The 20523-nt window shown below is 51.4% G+C and overlaps 1 non-coding gene and 1 pseudogene across 1 annotated transcript; both read left to right on the forward strand.

Annotated features, from left to right (window-relative positions):
* Positions 1 to 18911: 18911 nt before the first annotated feature.
* LOC138505251 (5.8S ribosomal RNA) lies at positions 18912 to 19065 on the forward strand. Its single transcript, XR_011280078.1, has one exon. It is a non-coding gene; the product is annotated as a 5.8S ribosomal RNA (ribosomal RNA).
* A 362-nt stretch (positions 19066 to 19427) lies between these two features.
* LOC138505208 (28S ribosomal RNA) overlaps positions 19428 to 20523 on the forward strand; it is a 3621-nt pseudogene continuing 2525 nt past the window's right edge.

Here is a 20523-nt window from a genome sequence, read left to right on the forward strand (position 1 = left end):
TATAATCCTCATTGGGCATCTTCCCATTTCCTCCACACTTTCAGGGCTTTTGCCGGGCATCCTCTGGCCGCGTATACTCTGTATTCCGTTGCGACACAGATATCCACATCCGTTCTCCATTGTTCATAGCTCGGTATTTGGTCCGAGCCCCATTTTTGAGCAATGTTCCTTTTCAAAAGTGCGGTGGTGGTGAACAAGAGCAGTTTTTCATATCTAGATAGGTCAATTTCATCATCTATCCCCAATAGTAGTAGCTTAGGGTTTCTGGGAACTGTTTTCCCCATAACTCTAGAGAGTTCCGCACAGCATGCCTCCCAAAGTGGTTGTATATGTGTGCAATCCCATATGATGTGGAAAAAGGTACCCTCTTCCGTTTTGCATCGCAGGCAGTTCGGATCATCTATTCTTCCCCATCTGTGTAGGGCCACCCTGGGATAGTATACTCTGTGTAATATCTTTAATTGAACCAATCTAAGCCTTGATGAAATCGCTATCTCCCTAGGGAACATCAATGTCATGACCCATTCCTCCGGCAGTATGGCCCCCACGTCCGATTCCCACTTGGTCCGCAGTGACAGTAGATCTGGTGTGCCAAAGGAACTTATGGCACTATATAGAACCGATGTCACTCTCCGGGTAATTGGTTCCGGGAGTAGATTTCTCTCAATGGGGGTGAAGTCCGGTAGGGGGCTCACTTCGGGGAGGATGTTTCGTAGTGCGTGTTGTAGTTGAGCATAGTGGTAATGTTCGGTTTGGGGAAGTCCAAGTCGGAGAGCCAGCTCTGCAAAAGGGACCATGGTGTTATCTTTCACAACGTCTCCCAAGATGGGCGGACCTTGCCGGGACCAGTTCGGCCACCTGGGGAGCGTGTATACACCTGGAAGGTTCTTGTTGTTCCACAGAGGTTGGGCCTGCGATAGTTTGTCGCCCCATCCCACGAACTTGTGTGCGTCTGTCCAGATTTGTGTTAGCTGTGCGCGCATGTTGGGAGTAGCCGCGCGGTCTCTTTTCTTATAAAGGTACAGCATGATGGGTTTTCCAGGAGTGTCCGACTCTAGAGATTTGTTGTGTGGTGCATCGGTGTCGCCGTGTAGTTGGTCATTCACTTTCATCAATTGACTGGCCCAATAGTATGTTTGCATTCGGGGTAGTCCTATTCCGCCCTCCCATATGGATCTTTGGAGTGTAGCTAGGGCTATGCGTGGATGACCGTTATTCCACAGCAGTCTGCGGAGTGTCTGGTCTATTTTCCTAAATATGTTTGAAGGGATGTGTAATGGGGCATTTTGTAATATGTAGAGTAGGCGGGGTAGGGTCATCATTTTGAAGAGTGCAGCTCTACCCAGTAGTGTCAGCGGGAGGGATGACCAGTGACGGGCATCCTCTGCAAATCTTGTCATGACTGGGTACAGGTTTCTGGGCACATAATCAGTCAGCTTATTTGTTATTAGAATACCTAGGTATTTGAATTGTTCCCTTTCTACCCGGTAGGGACATTGGGGCGGGATCGAGTCTCCCTCTTGTTTAAGTGGGAATAAGGTGGATTTGTCCCAGTTTACTTTCAGGCCACTGAAGGAGCCGTATTTCTGCAGTAAATCAGTCACTATGGGGCAGGATCTGACCGGGTCTTGTAAGTAAACCAATAAGTCGTCCGCGTATAGGGACACCTTATCTTCCCAGGCTTCAGACCATCTAAATCCCTTCCATGTTTCGTTTGTTCTTAACAGTATAGCGAGTGGTTCAATCGCTATTGCGAATATCATGGCCGACAGTGGGCATCCTTGTCTGGTTCCTGTGCCGATTTCAAAGGGGCCTGACACGTGACCATTCACTTTCGTGACTGCTAGCGGGGATTTGTACAATAATTTAACCCAGCTCATAAACTGGGGCCCGAATCCCATCCTTTGCATTATCTCCCAGATCGCATCCCACCTGATAGAGTCAAAGGCCTTCTCGAAGTCTACGGCCAACAGGGCCAACGGGTCTCGGATGGTGGTCGCATTCTCCATCGCCATGAATAATCGATGTATATTCATCCGCGTGGATCTCTGCGGCATAAAACCACACTGATCCAGGTGGATCAAGGAGGGTATAACTTGCTGCAATCTATTGGCTAAGGTTTTCGCTAAAATTTTGGTTTCTGTATTGATAAGGGAAATGGGCCTATACGAACTGCAGCACTCTGGGGGTTTGTCCGCTTTGGGTATGACCACTATGGTGGCCTGTCTCAGGTCTTGTGGGAGGGACCCTTTGTTTCGGGAGGTTTCATACATTTTCAGCAAGTGTGGTGTAATTACGCTCGTGCCTATTTTCTTCCATACCTCGACCGGAAGGCCGTTGGGTCCCGGGGCTTTCCCGGGTTGAAGGTCGGCTATGGCTGCAGACAATTCATTCTCCGATATGTCGGTTTCTAGCAGGGCTCTTTGTTCAGGTGTCAGGGAGGGAAGGGTGATTCCCGAGATGGGTGTAGTGTCAATGGGGGAGATTGGCGGTCCATAGAGTTCCTTGTAGTAACTTGCGAACTCTTCCGCTATGTCACGGTCCGCTGTCACTAGTGTATTCCCCTGTGTTCTGATCGCTCTAACATGTCGGAGCCCCTCGTCACGCCTCTCCAGCCACGCCAACATTTTGCCTGCCTTATCCCCGGTTTCGTACACTCTGGTCCGCATCGCTGCGTGTGCCTGTTTGGCATTGTCCAGGGCGACGTTTTGAAACTGTTTTTGTGCTAGCTGTAATTCGCGATGGGATTCTGGGAGGTCTTGGGATAGATGAGCTACCTCTGCCTCTTGTACTCGCTTTTCGGCCGCCCGGATCGCCGCGGCGTGTTTTTTCCTATGGGCTGCGATCTGGGATATGAGTTCCCCTCTCAGTACGGGTTTGTATGCCTCCCACAATGTTACAGGGCTATCCACTGAGGTTGTGTTCAGTTCAAAGTATGATTCTGTTCCTTTTTTGATATGTTCGACTAGGTCGGGGAAGCCCAGATAATAATTGTTTAGCCTCCACGTGGGTGGGGGAATCGGCCTGTGTGTATTGAGCACCATTACGAGCGGGGAGTGGTCCGATATACCTCTGGGTAGGAGGTGTGCATCGGTTGCTAGATGTAATTCGGAGATCGGGAGAAAAAAGTAATCAAGTCTAGATAATGAGGCGTGTGCTCCGGAGAGGAAAGAGTATTCTCTCGTGCCAGGATGCAAATGTCTCCACACATCTTTCAGGCCTATTGCGTCGGCGAACGTGGCTAGTTTGGTATGCGTAGCTGGATTTCTCGAGCGGATGTGTGTTCGGTCAAGTTCTGGGTGCATGACCTCGTTGAAATCTCCCCCCACCACCATCAAGCTCGAGGAGTCCGCCGCCAACATTGGCGTTATATCTTCAAGTAGTGCAGTGAGTAAGGTAGGTGGTGCATATACGGCTAGCATGGATATAGGCCGCTCCCAAAGAGTCGCGGTTATGTGAACGAATCTACCTCCTGGGTCCTGTGTGACGGATGAGAGGGTCAGTGGAAGTCGTTTGTGCACGAGGATCAGCACCCCCCTAGCTCCCATGGAGAAACCTGAGTGTATCGCGATGCGGTAATTAGTTCGCTTGAAGAGGTTGCAGTTTGTGCCCGCCAGGTGCGTTTCGGTTAGGAAGGCTACATCGGGCGTATAACGGTTCAAATATTGGAGTACAAGGCGTCTCTTGATACTGCTGCCTAGCCCATTCACATTCCAGGTCATTATCTTAATAGACCTGTTCTTGCTTTCAGCGGTGTGGTCAGTCATGGTGGTCGGGAATCGGACATGCCGGGTAATGTTGTGTGTATCTCCGGGCATTGCCCCTTATCCGCCCCCCTGGAACCCGACCCCAGCCTATTGCGCGCATTGATCTTAGAGCAGCAAACCAAACAAATAAACTCTGTCCTAAACACAAACTCCCTCGTACCCTCCCCATACTCCACCCCAACTGGAAGTACCTGTCGCCCCAACATTAGGCCGAGCCTGACAAGGGTCTGCTCGGACCGAACAAACAATCAATACATTCGATATAACTTCTTTGCGATTCTGTCGCCGTTGCTCGGCGCTGGTCCTATTACCTTTGTTGAGGGGGGGGGCCCCCGCTCGAGCCGCCATTTCTTCAATGTGGGGGGGGGGAAAAGCTCTGACAGTGCATTGCTATCAGCATGTGTCCGCACACTTCAGTCGGCTTCTCTTGGTGGTAGTCCATCCTGGCCTTGTAGTGGTTGTGCATTCGGGGATCTGTCCGGGCGCGGTCTATTTCGTTCACGTTCCCTTCTATTTGTGGGGCCCCAATCTCCCTCCAGGTTATTTTCTGCCCAATTCCATGCATCCTTTGGGTCATTAAAGTGCACGGTTGTGCCATTATGGTAAATTTTCAGCTGTGCCGGGAACAGGAGACCATATTTGATGTTTTGGGTCTGTAGCTTCTTCTTAAGCTGGTCAAATGATTGGCGTGCTCTTTGTACTTCCCGTGTGAAATCCGGGAAGAAAGCGATTTTCGCGCCGTTGTAGGTCGTGGCTCCCTTGGATCTGGCCATTTGCAGTATCGCGTCGCGATCTCTGTAATTTAGGATTTTGGCAATCACAGTGCGGGGTGGGGCCCCAGGCGTTGGTCTGCCTGTTGGGACTCGATGTGCACGTTCAATGGAGAAAAGTTTCGAAAAATTCTTTGGGGCGTATAGGTCCATGAGTAGTTGTTCAAGGAATAGTTCCATGGAGGGGCCTTCACTTTTCTCAGGTAATCCCAGGATTCGTATATTGTTCCGTCTAGAGCGCCCCTCTCCTTCCTCCACCCGTTCCTCTAGAGTCTTAACACGTTGCAGTACTCTGGTCATCTGTTGATGGATGTTTCGGAGGCCATCTTCCGTGTTGGATATGCGGGTTTCCGCCTCTCCCGTGCGGGACGTGAGTTTCTGCAAGTCATGGCGTAGGAGGGACACTTCTGTGCTGATGCCGTCCATTTTAATCTCCATAGCGGTTCTGGAGTTGGCTATGGCGTTCATAATGTCTTTGAGAGAGGGTTCGGGTTCCTCATCTTCAGTAATTGCCGATCTTTCCTGTGTCGGCTCCGTGGCCAGTGTGGGCACCGCGTATTGTTCCATTTTGCTTTGCGTCGTGCCTCTCCTGCTCTTGTCCTTGCCCATGACCGTTGCAGTCACAACTTCGATGAGGATCCGCCTTGATGATTCTAGTAGCGTTGTGCGTGGGCCGGGGCACGGATTTAACTCTCGATCTAATCACAAGCGATTTTCTGGGAGCGGGCAAGCGGGAAAGCTGCTCGCAACCACTGCCTCCCGCCCACCCTGCTCCTCACCGTTTCGCGTGCCCAATCACGTGCCTCTCCGTCGCTGTCTGTCGCCCCTTGTTCTGAGTTGGCGGGCGCTCAACGCGGAGCGGAGCGGAGCGCGTACGGTTGGTCACTGCCTTCCCATCAACCGTCCGCTCCTCCTGTATGGCGCTGTTCTTCGTGCCGGATGTCAGTGGCGCACTATCCCAAGTCACTGTCGGCCATCTTGGATCGAGTTCGGCGGGTGCCACGCTCTATCACCTTCCACCGCAGTTATCTTCGCCTCCGGCCTCCGTTTTGTTACGGGAGCAACTGCAATGTGTCGTGTCGTCTGTCGGCCAACTTTTCGTAATTTTGCAGGAGTGTCGCAAGTCAAATTCCCCCAGGATTTGGCAGGATGTGTTGGCGGCACCGGGAGCTCAGCGAGCACGCGTCTACATCGGTCGCTCGTTGGCCACGCCCTCTCGAACCAGACATACTTGATCAGTGAGACACATTGCAGCGTTTCTCAGCTGTCAGTTTCTGGATCTCGGGCTCCAGTGAGGTTGTTCCTACTCTCAGGATAGCATGGAGATGTTGGTCAGTGAGTCTTGTCCTTAGGCTGGATTTATGTAGTTTCATTTGTGAAAAAACGTGCTAACAAATGTAAGTACTGCTAACATAGATACCATCTTTAATGCTTCCCGTGACAGATTGGGGAACTGAGCAGTGTCCAGAGACTGATAGAAGACTAATAAAGACCTCTCTCTGTGCTTATTTTTGAGGGCACTACAGCACTGAAGTTTAATCAGTTCCAGTTGCAGTTCAGGTTGCACACTGTCAACATCAGCAGAGAAAGGGTCTGCAAAAAGTTTAAAAGAGGCCTGCTGGAATTTGAATTGTGAGAAACGATTCTCAAACATTTTGCAGTTCCTTCAGGACCTTCACATGCCGATACCATCCTACATACTTGTCATGGGGGAAAACCTCTGCACATGCAGGGTAGTGTACCAGCATCCCTTTCTCCAGTTGGGCTGTCGGAAGCCTTAACTTTATTTCAAAGGCACAAACTGCCTCAAACAGATCCGATATTAGATTTTGGCTTCCTTGCAACTTAAAATTTAAATCATTGAAATGGCCTGTCAGGTCAGTCCGAAAAGCAGCGTCAGCTACCCAGTCAATATCTTGCATGACAGAAGTGTCCATTCCCTTTTCATCAAGGAGTGCTTTTATTTCGTGCGGTAAAGCATAGAATCACTTCAGCAGGTTGCCACGACTAAGCCATCGAACATCGGTGTGATGTAGGACATCACCTTAATCCGCCTTTCTCTTCTAAAAAACACCTGAAACAATCTGTGATTTAAAGAGCGTGCACGGACAAAATTAACCGTTTTCACAACAAAGTCCATCAATTCAGTGAATTTCAAATGTTTTGCCCATAATGCCCCCTGGTGTATGATGCAGTGATAATTTTTTTTTAATGGACAGCCTTCTCGCCCAATTTCCTTTTCAAGCGGCCAATAAAACCATTTTGCTCCCCAACCATGGCTGGCGCCCCATCAGTCGTCACGCCTACCAAAGCATCCCATGGCAAATTTAAATCAAAAATGACTTTTTGTAAGGCATTAAAAATGTCAGCACCATTGGTCCTGCCATGCAAAGATACCAGGGAAGCCAGTTCCTGAAATACTTTGCATTGATTAGCGACCCCCCCCCCCGAATGAGTTGGGCTGTGTCACTTGCATCTGTGCTCTCATCAAGGGCAGCTGAAAAGAACTTGACATCCTAACACTGCATTTTCAGTTGGCTGTAACAATTGTCAGCCATGTCTACAATACGCAGCTGGATACTCATACGTGAAAGGGGAACATTTGTAAAAGCATCCTTTTTTTTTTCTTTACACACTGCCTTGCAAATCTCCATTAGGCAGTCTTTTACGAAATCCCCATCTGTGAAAGGACGTGCTGACCTTGCAATAAGCTGTGCAACCTTATAACTCGCAAACATGGCACATTCAGATTCTTTTTTTTCTGGGCAAAAACACCCTGTTGCTTAGTCAGCTGTGTTTTTAGCTCCCCAGCTTTCTTAGTTTGACAGTGCTCCTGGTCAATCCATTTTTTTTTACTGCAGTGAACATTGGCATGGACATCTTTGGAGCACAAACAGTGATGCAATGCACCCTGGGGCCTGGGTACTGAGATGGAGTACCAACGGTAAAGGGCAGGTTCAATGGTACTTCGGGGAAGATACCAACTCCACTGTTATGGTCCCACTATGACGGTCCAAGTCTAGAGTATATACAAATTATATACTTTTTTGAGAAGCCTAGAAGCAACAAAAGAACATGATCAGATAAAGAACATAGCCTTGCCAGCATATCTTTTCATGCACTTATTGATGGATACTTTGTTCAGGAATAGCGGGCTGCATAGCATATCAAACTGCTATGTTTGACATTAAGGTGGTAAATGCAGGGATTGGCTGGCCCTACTACAGTAGCCATTTGAAACACAGCTTCTCCCCATACCCCAGCTTCAGATTTCCTGTCAATCTTCCTGTGGTTTGGGGGATCTCGACCTATATATAGTTTGGACACAATCCCCTTCAACCATCATAATTACCAGTAGACATTTAGTGTGCAATGGTCCATCCTAGCACCTACTTAGTGCAACATATCAACTTAAAGTGCATTCATGTTAAACTAATTACTACATTTAACCCATCACAGGTATGTGGGCAATATTATTTAGTTTTTCTTCTATCTTGCATCCAAGTGTAACAATGACGAGTCAGTCACATATTTGAACGAGAGACACCAAAGCCAGAGGGCCTCGGTTGTTATATATTCATGGCTATGTACATATTTCTCTAGAAATGTAACATTGATATATATAGATCGATCTACAAGAAGTTAAGACATGTCGATTCGTTTTAATGGCATCCTGACATTTGCTGAATCGACAGCATTTATTTGCAGAATTCCCATTTTGCCATTGCCCCCATACTTTCAAAGTGGGAAGTTACCCCTTTCTAGGTAGCATAAAACTTCTTCTGAACTTAGGGGAGGGTAATTGTAGCAAATATAAGGAACTTAAGTTCAAGTCTAATAAATCTTTTATAAGTTTTCAGCTCTGCTAAATGTTGATCAGGTCAGCCAGTCATACTGATTAGCTTTGATAATAGATTCCTTTTTAAGGGTATACAAGTCTTTACCGCAATCAGGAGCCCTTCTTATGACCTCAAAATATAGTGTAGCTGATATTCATAGTAAGATATACAGACCTGTACCCCCACCCCCCAACTCAGCACACAAACTCACAAGCATGCAACCATACAGACCCGTACCCCCCAACTCGGCACACAAACTCTCAAACATGCACCCATACAGACTTAAAGCCCCCAACTCGGCATACAAACTCTCAAGCATGCACCCATACAGACCCGAACCCCCCGCCCCTAGCTCAGCGCACAACCTCTCAAGCATGCACCCATACAGACTCAAACCCCCACCCCCAACTCAGTACACACACTCAAGCATGCACCCATACATACCTGAACCCCCACCTCAGCATACAAACTCTCAAGCATGCACCAATACAGACCCAAAGCCACCCCCAACTCAGCATACAAACTCTCAAGCATGCACCCATACAGACCCAAAGCCCCCACCCCAAACTCAGCATACAAACTCTCAAGCATGCACCCATTCAGACCCAAACCCCAACTCAGCATACAAACTCTTAAGCATGCACCCATACAGACCCTGCATCTCAACATACACCGCACTTACACTCAAAAACCAACATTCATGCAGACCCGACACCCCCCTCCCCCGCATCTCAACATACACCGCACAAATATACAAAAACAAACATTCAAGCAGACCCGCCACCCCACCCCCGCATCTCAACAAACACCACACAACCATACAGCAGAACAGACCCGACAACCAACACAAACAAACAGACCACTTACCGGACGTGCTGGAAGGCAGGCTAGCTGGAATGCTGGCGAGGTAACTAGAGTGGTACTACGGCTGGCGTGGCTAGGCTGAAATGCCTTCCGGCATCGAGCCTTATTGACCACGCCAGCTGTAGGGCTGGCACTCCATTGGTGCAGCACACACTCACTACGTGGCTCGTAGGAACTACGTGGTGCATGTGTGCTGAGCCAATGAGGGCCAGTGTTTTGTCCTGCCCGGAAGAGAAGAGTTTCAAAGACTTTCCTAATGGAGGGCGGCCGATGCTGCTTGCGGGCCGCACTCCATTAGGAAAGTCTTTGTGCCTCGGGGGCTGGACAACACAGCATGGCGGGCCGCGACTGGCCCACGGGCCGTATGTTGTGCACCCATGTTTTAGAGGGTCGAGGGGGGGGGGGGTTAGCTGGGGCTATCTGCGTGTGTTTCGGGTGAGGCACATGGGCTTCTTGGTGTGGGTCTGCAAGGGGGATTGGGCATCTTGCTATGTGGAGGGAGGATGGGGCATTATGGTATCTGTCTAGACGGGGGATTGAGCATCTTGGGGGTATGAATGGTTGGATAGGGGCACGCTGCTGTGTGTCTGGAGGGATGGGGCACATTGGTGTGGGTCTGGGGGGAGGGCTGGGGGCACATTGGTGTGCGTCTGGGGGAAGTATTGGGGCACAGGATGGGGCGCATCTTGGTGTGGGTCTGGAGGGAGGGGGTGGCACATTGGTGTGGGTTTGATGGGAGAGATGGGCACATTGGTCTGGGGAGGGAAGGGGCATATTGGTCTGGGATGGGGCATATTGGTGTTGGTCTGCAGGGCAGGATGGGGACATCTTTCTGTGTGGAGAGACTGGTATCTTGGGGTCTGCAATGGATGGTGGCACATTTGTGTCGGTCTGGAACAGGTATGGGGCATCTGTTGGTCCGGAGGGTGGGATTGGGCATGCGGGTGGGATGGGGCCATCCCTGTGCATCTGGAGGGTGTGATGGAGTATTTTGGTGTGGGGCTGGAGAGAGAGGATGGGGGCACATTGCTGTGGGTTTGATGGGAGGGATGGCAGCACATTGGTGTGGTCTGGGGGAGGAATAGGGGCACATTGGTGTGGGTCTGCGGGAGGGATGGGGCACATATTGCTGTGTGGAGGGACTGTTAGTGGTATCTTGGTGGGGTCTGCAATGGATGGGAGCACATTGGTGTCGACCTGGAACAGGAATGGGGCATCTCTTCTGGAAGGGGCATTGGTCATCTAGGTGTTGGTTGGGAGGGTGGGATGGTGCATCTTGGTGTGGGTTGGATGGGGACATCTGTGTGCATCGGGAGAGTGGAATGGGGCATCTTGGTGTGGGTCTGGACAGAGGGATCGGGGAATCTTCCTGTGGGTATGGAAAGGATGAGGCACATTGGTCTGGAGGGAGGGATGGGGCAAATGTATCTGGATCTGAAGGGTGGGATAGGGCATCTTGGTGTGTGAATATGGCTATTTTGCTTTGAGTCTGGAGGGCAGGATAGGGGCATCTTCCTGTGTGGAGGGAGGATGGGGCTTCATGGTATGCGTCTCGAGGGGGGGTTGGTGGCATCTGGAATGAAGGGACGGGGAATGTTTGTGTGGGTCTGAGAGGGAGGGATGGGGCATGTTGGTGTGGGTCTGAGAGGGAGGGATGGGGCATGTTGGTGTGGGTCTGAGAGGGAGGGATGGGGCATATTGGTGTGGATCTGAGAGGGAGGGATGGGGCTCATTGGACAGGGGTGAGGGATGGGTGCATCTTGCTGTGTGGAGGGAGGATGGGGCATCTGTCACGCCGCCCAACCCGGGCTTGTTCCAGCCCACTTACCTGATGCGGCGTGCCACGCCTTGGAGGGTTTACCCCCGCTTTCGCCTGGGGGGTACGGGGCGGTCCTGGGTACCGGTTGCTCCTGGATCTTCGGGACGCGTGGTCTCGCACGTACGCGGTCGGCCGCTCCGGTTCCCGTGCTCTTCCGGGTTCCCGGGGCGTGCCGTTCCGTGCATGCGCGGCCAACCCCTTCCCGCTTTCCGCGCATGCGCGGTACACGATGCTCTCGGCTCCCGGCCGGTTTGCGGCCCAAGCCTCGCTTTGGGCCTCCCAGCATCTGGGAAACAGCACGGCTTGCGTTCCAAGCCTCCCGGGTGTGGGAGGCCCTACTTAAGGAGCCCGGCGGTTTGATCAAACCGCGTCTCAACGTGGTCTGACCGGATCGTTGTTTTGCTCCTGCCTTGACCTGAGTTCCGCTCTGTCCTGCCTGGTCTTTCCAGTCCCTTCTGTATAGACCTGCCCTTCCTTGCCCGGGTAGGGGGTCTCCCTGGTTCCCTTCTCCTTGCTCCCTTCCTGCTGGGGTGGTTCCCCCCTTCTCAGTTGTTCTCTGTTCTTCCTCTGGATTCTTGGTCCTCCTTGGTTCCCTTGCATTCTGCTGCCTCCTGGATTCCTGCTCCTGGATTCGACTTGCACTCTTCTTGCTCCAGTTGTCTGCAGAGAACTTCTAGCCAAAGACTATCAGGCTCCCCCTGTCAGTGCTTGCACTGTCCTGATGCCACATTAATCAGGGGTGAGCTAACCTGTGGCATCGGGAGCTGGTTCACCTCCAGTCCAGTATCCATTTGGACGGGAGTTGGGCTGGTTCCTTGTGTCACTCTCACATCACCACAGAACTTCTGGCATTCTGGCATCGTCTACTAAGCCGACTTCCGGACGAACAGGTACGCTGCGCCCTAGTGACGCCATCTTTAACAGCATCATGGTATGTGTCTGTAGGAAGGAATGGGGCATCTTGGTGGAGTCTGGATCGGAGGGAAGCATCATGGATCTGGAATGGAGGGTCAGGGCATATAATGGGGGAATGATGGAGCATGTGGGTCTAAGTGAGGGCTGGACCATTCTGGTGGGAAGGAAGTGGGCATCTTGGCCTGAATGGACGGATGGGGTACGTAAGCCTGGAGAGAAGAATGTTGATCTATGGGAGGGGTGGGAGCATGTGGATGTTGAAGGGATGGGGTAATACAGGTATGAGTCTAGAGATGGGGCGGATGGCGCCATCTGTATGTGAGTCTCGACGTAGAGGTGAAGCATATGGGTGTGGCTCTGGAGAGCGGGAAGGAGCATCTTGGTGTAGTTGCGGATGGACGGGTGTTGGTGTCTTTGTGTCGGTTTTGAGGGAGGGATGGTAGTATGTGGGTCCGGAGGCAGGTGGCATTTGAATCTGGAACGTGTGTTTGGAAGGAAAAATAGGGCATATGCATGCAATCTGCTTGTGAGTGGGTGCATTGTGGGATGGGGCATGCAAGTCCGGAGGGAGGGAGGGATGGATGCGGCTGGGATTGGAGGGACGGATTTGGCACTTGGGCCTGGTGAGATGATTAGTAGCATGTGAATGTGTAGCATGTGTTTAAAGGGAAAGGAGGGATGGGTATCTAGGTTTGAATGAAGCAATGGGGCATCTGGGCATGGATGAACCAGGTGGGGAAGTTGCAGCATGCATGTCAATGCGGATGGGGCCTCTGTGTGTGAATGTGGAGTTGGGAATATGGGTGTAAATAAGAGCATATAGGGCTGGGGACATCTGCATGAATGGAGGGGATGGGACATGTAGGTCTGGAGAGAGGGATTGGTACACCTGAATCGAGGGATGGGGGCATGAATATCTGGAGGCATGGTGCATGTGGATCTGGAGCGAGGGATGAGGCATTTGCATGTGAATCGAGGGAGGAGGGTATCTGTGTTAATGGAAGCATGGCGGTATGTAGGTCTGGAGGAAATGAGGCAGCATCTGGGTGTGAATAGAGGGATTGGGCATGTAGGGCTGGCATCATCTGCGTGTGGAGGGAGGGCTGGGGTCTGGAGGGAGAGCTGGAGCACCTGTGCATTTGTCTGGAGGGAAGCGTGGGGCATCTAGGTGTGAATGGAGGGATGGGGCATGTCGATCTGGAGGGAGCAATAGGGGCATCAGTGTGAATGGCATGTGAGCCTAGAAAGATTGGTTGCATGTGGGTCTGAAGGGAAGGATGGTGCATGGGTTCGATAGAGGACGAGTCTGGAGGTATGGTGCTGTGGGTCTAGATGGCCGGATCAGGGCTCCTGGGTGTGGGGAACCAAAAATAGTTTAGCTTCTCCCCCTTCTACTCCACTCATGAATGGCCCTCAAACAAAACTATTCCTTTCTCTGCACTTTTGATGCTAGGTCTAAGCCCCATGCGGTGGCCTGCCATCCCTCAGCATGCGTGCCTGCCGGCATAATGTGTAAGGCTCAGGTTTCTGATACGTAGGAATGAATTGCACTTAATTTTGCACTCTCATTGCTGGCATAGGAGAGAGAACTCTGTGAACCAAGTACTAGGTGTTGTCACTTCTCCCCCGTGGGGGAGCTCCTTCCTGTGAGGCTGCTACCCAATAGTCCCTCTGAGGGTGGTATAAAGCTGGAGGATTTCGTGGGGAGGGAATCAAAGGACTAATGAGCTTAGAGACAGCTGGCAACTTTGTATAAAGATTAACAATGGACTAAACACGAAGATGGTCACAGACAGCCGCACAAGGTTGCAGGTGTGCTGATCAGCAAACGCGGGAGGAACAGCTACCACATCCAAGGAAGGCAGCAGACGCCAAATTACCCACTCCCGACTCAGGGATGTAGTGACAAAAAATAACAATACAGGACTCTTTTGAGGCCCTGTAATTGGAATGAGTACACTTTAAATCCTTTAAAAAGGATCCATTGGAGGGCAAGTCTGGTGCTAGCAGCCGCGGTCATTCTAGCTCCAATAGCATATATCACAAAGTTGCTGCAGTTAAAAAGCTTGTAGTTGGAGGTGAGCTAACGCCTGTCCCAGCCCCTGCCTCTCGGCGCCCCCTTGAGACTCTTGACTGAGTGTCCTGGTGGTCCGAAGTGTTTACTTAGTGGTCAAAGCAGGCCGGTCGCCCGAATACTTAAGCTAGGAATAATGGAATAGGACTCTGGTTCTATTTTGTTGCTTTTCGGAACTGGGGCCATGATTAAGAGCGACGGCCAGGGGCATTCGTATTCTGCCGTAAGAGGTGAAATTCTTGCACCGGCGACAGACGAACCAAAGCAAAAGCATTTGCCAAGAAAGTTTTCATTATCAAGAACAAAAGTCGGAGGTTCAAAGACCATCCGATACCGTCATAGTTCCGACCATAAACAATGCCGACTAGCAATCTGGCAGTGTTATTGCCATGACCCACCGAGCAGCTTCCGTGAAACCAAAGTCTTTGGGTTTGGGGGGGGGGTGTGGTTGCAAATGTGAAACTTAAAGGAATTGATGGAAGGGCAGCACCTGGAGTGGAGACTGCGGCTTAATTTGACTCAACACAGGAAACCTCGCCTGGACTCAGAAAGGGTTGACAGATTGATAGCTTTTTCTCGATTCTGTGGGGTGTGGCCGTTCTTCTTAGTTGGTGGAGCGATTTGTCTGGTTAATTCCAATAACAAACAAGACTTCTCCATGCTAACTAGTTACGGGACCCCCAGTGGTCAGCGTTCAACTTCATGGAGGGGCAGGTAGCGTTCAACTTCTTGGAGGCACAAGTGGCATTCAGCCACACAAGATCGAGCAATAACAGGTCTGTGATGTCCTTAGATCTCCGGGGCTGCTCACACGCTACACTGAATGTATCGGCGTGTGTCTACTCTTCCTACTGCGCGAGATCTTGGTCTTTATTTGAATTTGAATCTTTCTTTTACCCATCATATCTCTCTCACACCCCAGTCTTGCCGTTTTCATCTGTATAATATTCGCAAAGTTCGCTCTTTTCTTACCTTCCATGCAACTAAACTGCTTATTTCTTCTCTAATTTTTTTTCTCGATATTGTTCTGTTACGCTCTTTGGTCCCTCTTCATCCCGCCTGGTTCCTTTGAAATCTGTATACCACTCTTCTGTTAGTTTACTCTGCCTTCTCTCCTATCGTGATTCTATTTCAGCATCACTTGCATCTCTTGGATGGCTACCTTTTCACTCTCAACTTAAATTCCATTTTCTCTGCTTAGTCTTTAAATCCCTCTATGGGTTAGCTCCAGACTATCTTGGTGCTCTCCTGTCCTTTTATACTCCTTCTCAACCTCTTTGTTCCTCTTGTCTTTTTAAGTTGACTGTTCCTCGTCCACCCTGCACTCAGTCTCGCTTTTGTTCTTTTCAGCTTCTTGCTCCTCTTCATTGGAACACTCTTCCCCTATCTCTTCGTTCCATCACTCTTTTTCGAGTCTCCTTGAAAAATTATCTTCTTCACTGTCCATGATTGTTTTCTTTCAGAACTGATATTTGAACCTCCCTACTTTTCTCATATGTTGTTTAAAAATTTGGATAAAAACACTATATCGGCTCTAATAAAATACAAATACCGACAGGTGCGGGTAACCCGCTGAACCCCGTTCGTGATAGGGATTTGGAATTGCAATTATTTCCCATGAATGAGGAATAATTCCCAATAAGTGCGGGTCATAAGCATGTGTTATGGCCCTGCCCTTTGTACACACCGACCGTCGCTACCACCGATTGGATAGTTTAATGAGGTCCTCGGATCGGCCCCGCTGGGGTCGGCAGCGGCCCTGCCGGAGCTGCAAGACGACAATCAGACTTGACTATCCAGAGAAAGTAAAAGTCGTAACAAGGTTTCCGTAGGTGAACCTGTGGAAGGATCCTTAACGGCAGAGCAGCCGGGGGGAGAGCCGTGGGCCCGACATCAGTTGTGTCCCAGACACGCACACCAACAACCTGCAGCGCCCCTCGTGCTATGGTCTGGCCAGCGGAGCGGGCAGGCGCCGGGGAGCGGGATTCCCTTCCACCGTGAAAACCAGCAGATGACGGGGATGCCGGGCGAGGTTGGGTTAACCTGGCAGGGATGTCCTCAAACCACACATCGGAGAGGGAGGCCTGAGCAACCCTCACCTCACTGAGCCGGCCTCTGAGACGCTACTCCGGCGGGGAGGCCCGCTCCTCCTCTGACCCGCGGGCGGGTGTTGGTGGGCACACCCCGGTCGGCAGGGAAGTCCGGAGTGGGGGCAGCCAGGAGCAGAGGGAAACCTGGCTGTTCCCGAGGGATGACTCCCCAGGTGAACAGGGGCCCGGCACACCGGGTGAACCATGGTGCAGCCGGGCTTACTCGATGGGCGGACGTTGCGGTTCCGGCCACCCACATCTGTAGGCGAGCAATGGCCAGGTCCGCCGGCGCAGCGGGTGACCTTCCCTCTTGCCCAGTAGCTCAGCCCCATGTGGCTAGGCTGGGGTTTGAAGACTAGCCGTCCCACCTGACTCAACACCCCCCCACCCGTGCTGTATCTGGCCTGCCTCTGCATCCCGCCCCAAAAGGGGAGAAGAGGCGGGTCAGGGAAGGCTGAGTGGATCGGGCCGGTGGCAGAGCGGCGTGTCTCCCTCACCTGTGACCCTCTGGGACCACTGCAAACGATTTAGGACTACAGATGTTTGGCAGTAAACCCACGTGGTAGCAGTCTGTACCACACAGATTCACTTGGTAGCTGTCACTGAGCAGTCAGACTTCCCTCAAGAAGAGTTAGGCAGTATACAGAGTATTCACAATAGGTCAAGAGCACACAATTGAACAAGTAAACACTGACCAGGGCTTGGTGTAAAAGAGAGATAATTATTTATTTAAAACCACATCTAGAAAAACACACAGGCACTAATAGTAAGCAATTCAAAAAGCACGGTCACTAAAAGATATACACTCCCTTAAAAGAATATTAGACAAGTCTTAAGTAAAGCCCCACTTATTTTCAGACAGCGGTGAGCGCTTAACGTAGATGGCACTCTAATAGTTTGTTTTTAAAAAGGGAGAGAAAAGCAGAGAACAAATTGAAACAGATCCCAACACTTTTACAAGAACATAACAAGATAGGAAGGCAAAGTAAAACCGTGAATTCAGAGTCAGTAGGCCGGATCCGCTTTAAGAGGATCAAAACGAAAAGTGTCCAAGGTCACACGGTTGCAGTGCGCAAAAGTCTTGTAATGGTTCAAAAAGGAGTTGGATCAGAGAAAGGGACCAGTTAGAGGGTCAAGGCGGCCAGCCCAGTCCAGAAGGTTAAGGAGTTATTATTACCTTGTTGCAATCTTTAGAAAGGGAGGCCTGGCGGACAAGGTACCTTAAAGTGGTGAGAACGCTCCAGCGGGGGCAGTTGTCCCTGGCAGCGGATGCAAGTCGGTGCTTCATCCGGGGGAAGAGAGGATCTCGTTGTGGAGGAAGACAGGAGTCCGTTGCACTGCCAGGGAAGAAACCAGCCTCAGAGTTTCTCAGGTACAAGGAGCGATCTGGTGATTCGCGGTTCAGTGGTGAGTGGCTATCCAGCCGCCGGGGTGCTTGGCAAGGGCAGTTCGACCACAAACCGGGCTGAGGTGCAAAGAAAGAAAGGTAAACTGGTTGTGCCCACCAGTCAGGGGAAGAAGCCTCTCCAGCCGGGAGATCTTCTCTGTCGTCGGGAAGTGGTGAGTCGGTTCTGCAGGGCTCCACCGATGGTGTCGTCGTGGTAGGTCGGCTCAGCTTCTCCCTCTTCGGATTCTCAGGTCCTGTGGTGACTTCTGAAGTTCCAGTACCCAAAGCCCTGCTTTTATGCAGAAAACCCCCATTCACTCAGCCTAGCTGTCACTCAAACATGCTAAGTGGTGAGCCGGCCACTTGGGCCAATCACACAAGAGTGCGACTTGAGTAACCAAGGTAACTCAGTCCAGGGTGCCTAAACCCCCCTCCCACACTCTCTGTGGTACCCAGACAGAGTGGCACCACTTTTGGAGGCTTCTGTGGAGAAGCCCGCCAAAAAGTGGAACAAAGGGCTCGACTTGGGTTGGAGTCACAGAAGAGAACACAAACGCCATTTTAGAATCGAGTCTTGGCAAAAAATACCAACCAGAGAATTAATATTAATTAAATAAACCGGCGGTATGTTCGAGGCTATGAGAATTAAATAATTAAAGTTGGTAGCCTCGAACAATGGGAAAATCCCATAGGAAAATATTTGCGGTCGAATATAAAAAGTAGTTTCCACTGCCACCAGCCAAAACTCGATCAGGGGGGACGGAGACGTGCCCCCTCGACTAACAGACCCCGGGGCAATCAAATTGCCCCGACCAGTACGTCAACAATATGATGGTTTGTACTGGTTTCTGTTAATAATTTGGGACTAGTAAAGCCAATGGTGACTTTACATGCCCTGGGAGACAGTAGTCAGTCCCAGGGTATGGAGTCTATGGTGGGGTGTCACTATGACACCCTTGTGTTACTGCACGGAGGGTACTGTGTAACACACATAGGAAAAACACATGAGACCCTATGGAGTAAAGGACCCCATAGCCCATAAAACACATTACCAATCAAAGGAATACCATAAATCATGTCCAAGAGTGGGAGAAAAAGAGTCTCACTCTTGGCAGGAGGAAAAAACAAACTCCAGAAATCCAGCAAAGCTGCTGGGGGACTCACTAGGTTAGGAAATTCAGCCTAAAGAGAGAATTCTCCCTAACACAGAGCCCTGGATTTTTTAGTTTTTGTTTTTATTTTATTTTAAAACCACAATGGTCTTGGCCAACTCCCAAGTGGGGAAGCTAGATGGGGCAGCTGGGCTGTCTCACCACGGGCAGGACAGGTGGCGCTGCCTCTCCGGCACCGGTGCCGACATCTGGAGCAAAAAAAAAAGTTTCTTGTGACTCTTGGCGCTGGATCACTGGGCTTGCACGTCGATGAAGAACGCAGCTAGCAGCGAGAATTAGTGTGAATTGCAGGGCACATTGAACATAAACACTTTGAACGCACCTTGCAACCCTGGGTTCCTCCTGGGGCTTCTCCTGTCTGAGGGTCGCTTGAATGTCGATCTCCTCCCCGGGGTGTGGCTGGGGCTGTCACATGGACCCCGTTCCCTTCGCCCGCCCCCTAAAGTCAGACCGCGATCAGCACTGTTGCAGGATCCCTGGACATGGCACGCAGGCTCATTGCCGGTGCATTCCAGCCTCCCCCGTTTCCCTGCCTTGTGTGGGTTTCGGGAGGGCTGTGCGCCGCAGTGGCGGTGAGCCTTAAAAAACCTGCTGCACCTACACACTACACCAGGGCACCTGGCCGTGCCGCGTGGGGCTGTCGGTAGTGTCCCATGGCTGCTCGCTCCCAGGTGGGCTTCGGCTGCAGATCGGGACAGCGCACACTCTGGCGCATTCTGCTCCCCGACTATGACCTCGGATCAGACGTGACGACCCGCTGAATTTAAACATATTACTAAGTGGAGGAAAATAAACTAACCAGGATTCCCTCAGTAGCGGCGTGTGATGAGGGAAGACCCCAGTGCCGAATCCTGTGGCATACAGAAGACCAACTTCCCAGCATCGATCAGTTGGCCCAAGTCCTTCTGATCGAGGCTCACCCCGCGGACGGTGTTAGGCCGGTAGCAGCCCCAGCGTGCCGGGATTGGATCCTCTCAGAGTTGGGTTGCTTGGGAATGGTGGGGAACTCTCTCTCTAAGGCTAAATACGGGCGCGAGACCAATAGCCAACAAGTACCATAAGGGAAAGTTGAAAAGAACTTTGAAGAGAGAGTTCAAGAGGGTGTGAAACCGTCGAGTGGTAGACGGGTGGGGTCCGTGCAGTCTGCCCGGAGGATTCAAAACGGTGGGTGTGTCGGTCGCCCGCAACGGCAAATTCCCCTCATGGGGCTGCCACTTGGGCGCACCCGGACCCCACAGGGCGCATTTCCTCCATGACGGTGCACCGTAACCAACCGGCTCCATGTCGGCTAGAAAGGCCCCGGGAGCAGGTGGCTCTCTGCTCCAGCAGAGAGTGTTAGAGCCACCTGTCAGCAGTTTCCCATGTTTGTGGGGCTGAGGGAGATTGACTGCCGCTGCGCCCTTCTCCAGCAACTGTCCTGTCCCCTCTCGGGTGGCGACTGGGGACTATGCCCCCTGCTCGACTCTTGACTGGCGTGGACCGTCCTCTGTGCGCCTCGACTGTGTCGGGCCGCCGGGTGGGTAGGCCCACAAAGGGTGCCAGTGGTCTGCGGTGATGTCAGTTACCCACCTGAACCGTCTTGAAAAACAGACCAAGGAGTCGTGCACGAGTTGGAGGGCCGAACAAAACCCTGTGGCGCAATGAATGTGAAGGCCGGTGCGCGCCGGCTGAGGTGGGATCCGGTCGCGGCGGGCGCACCACTGGTCCATCCCACCCGCTCTGTCGGGGAGGTGGGAGCATGACCGTGTGTGATAGGACCCGAAAGATGGAGAACTATGCCTGGGTAGGGCAAAGCCAGAGGAAACTCTGGAGGTCCGTAGGAGTCC

The sequence above is a fragment of the Ambystoma mexicanum genome, chromosome 11 (genome assembly GCF_040938575.1).
Source record: "Ambystoma mexicanum isolate Mex_15411 chromosome 11, UKY_AmexF1_1, whole genome shotgun sequence".
NCBI classification, from domain to species: Eukaryota; Metazoa; Chordata; class Amphibia; order Caudata; family Ambystomatidae; genus Ambystoma; species Ambystoma mexicanum.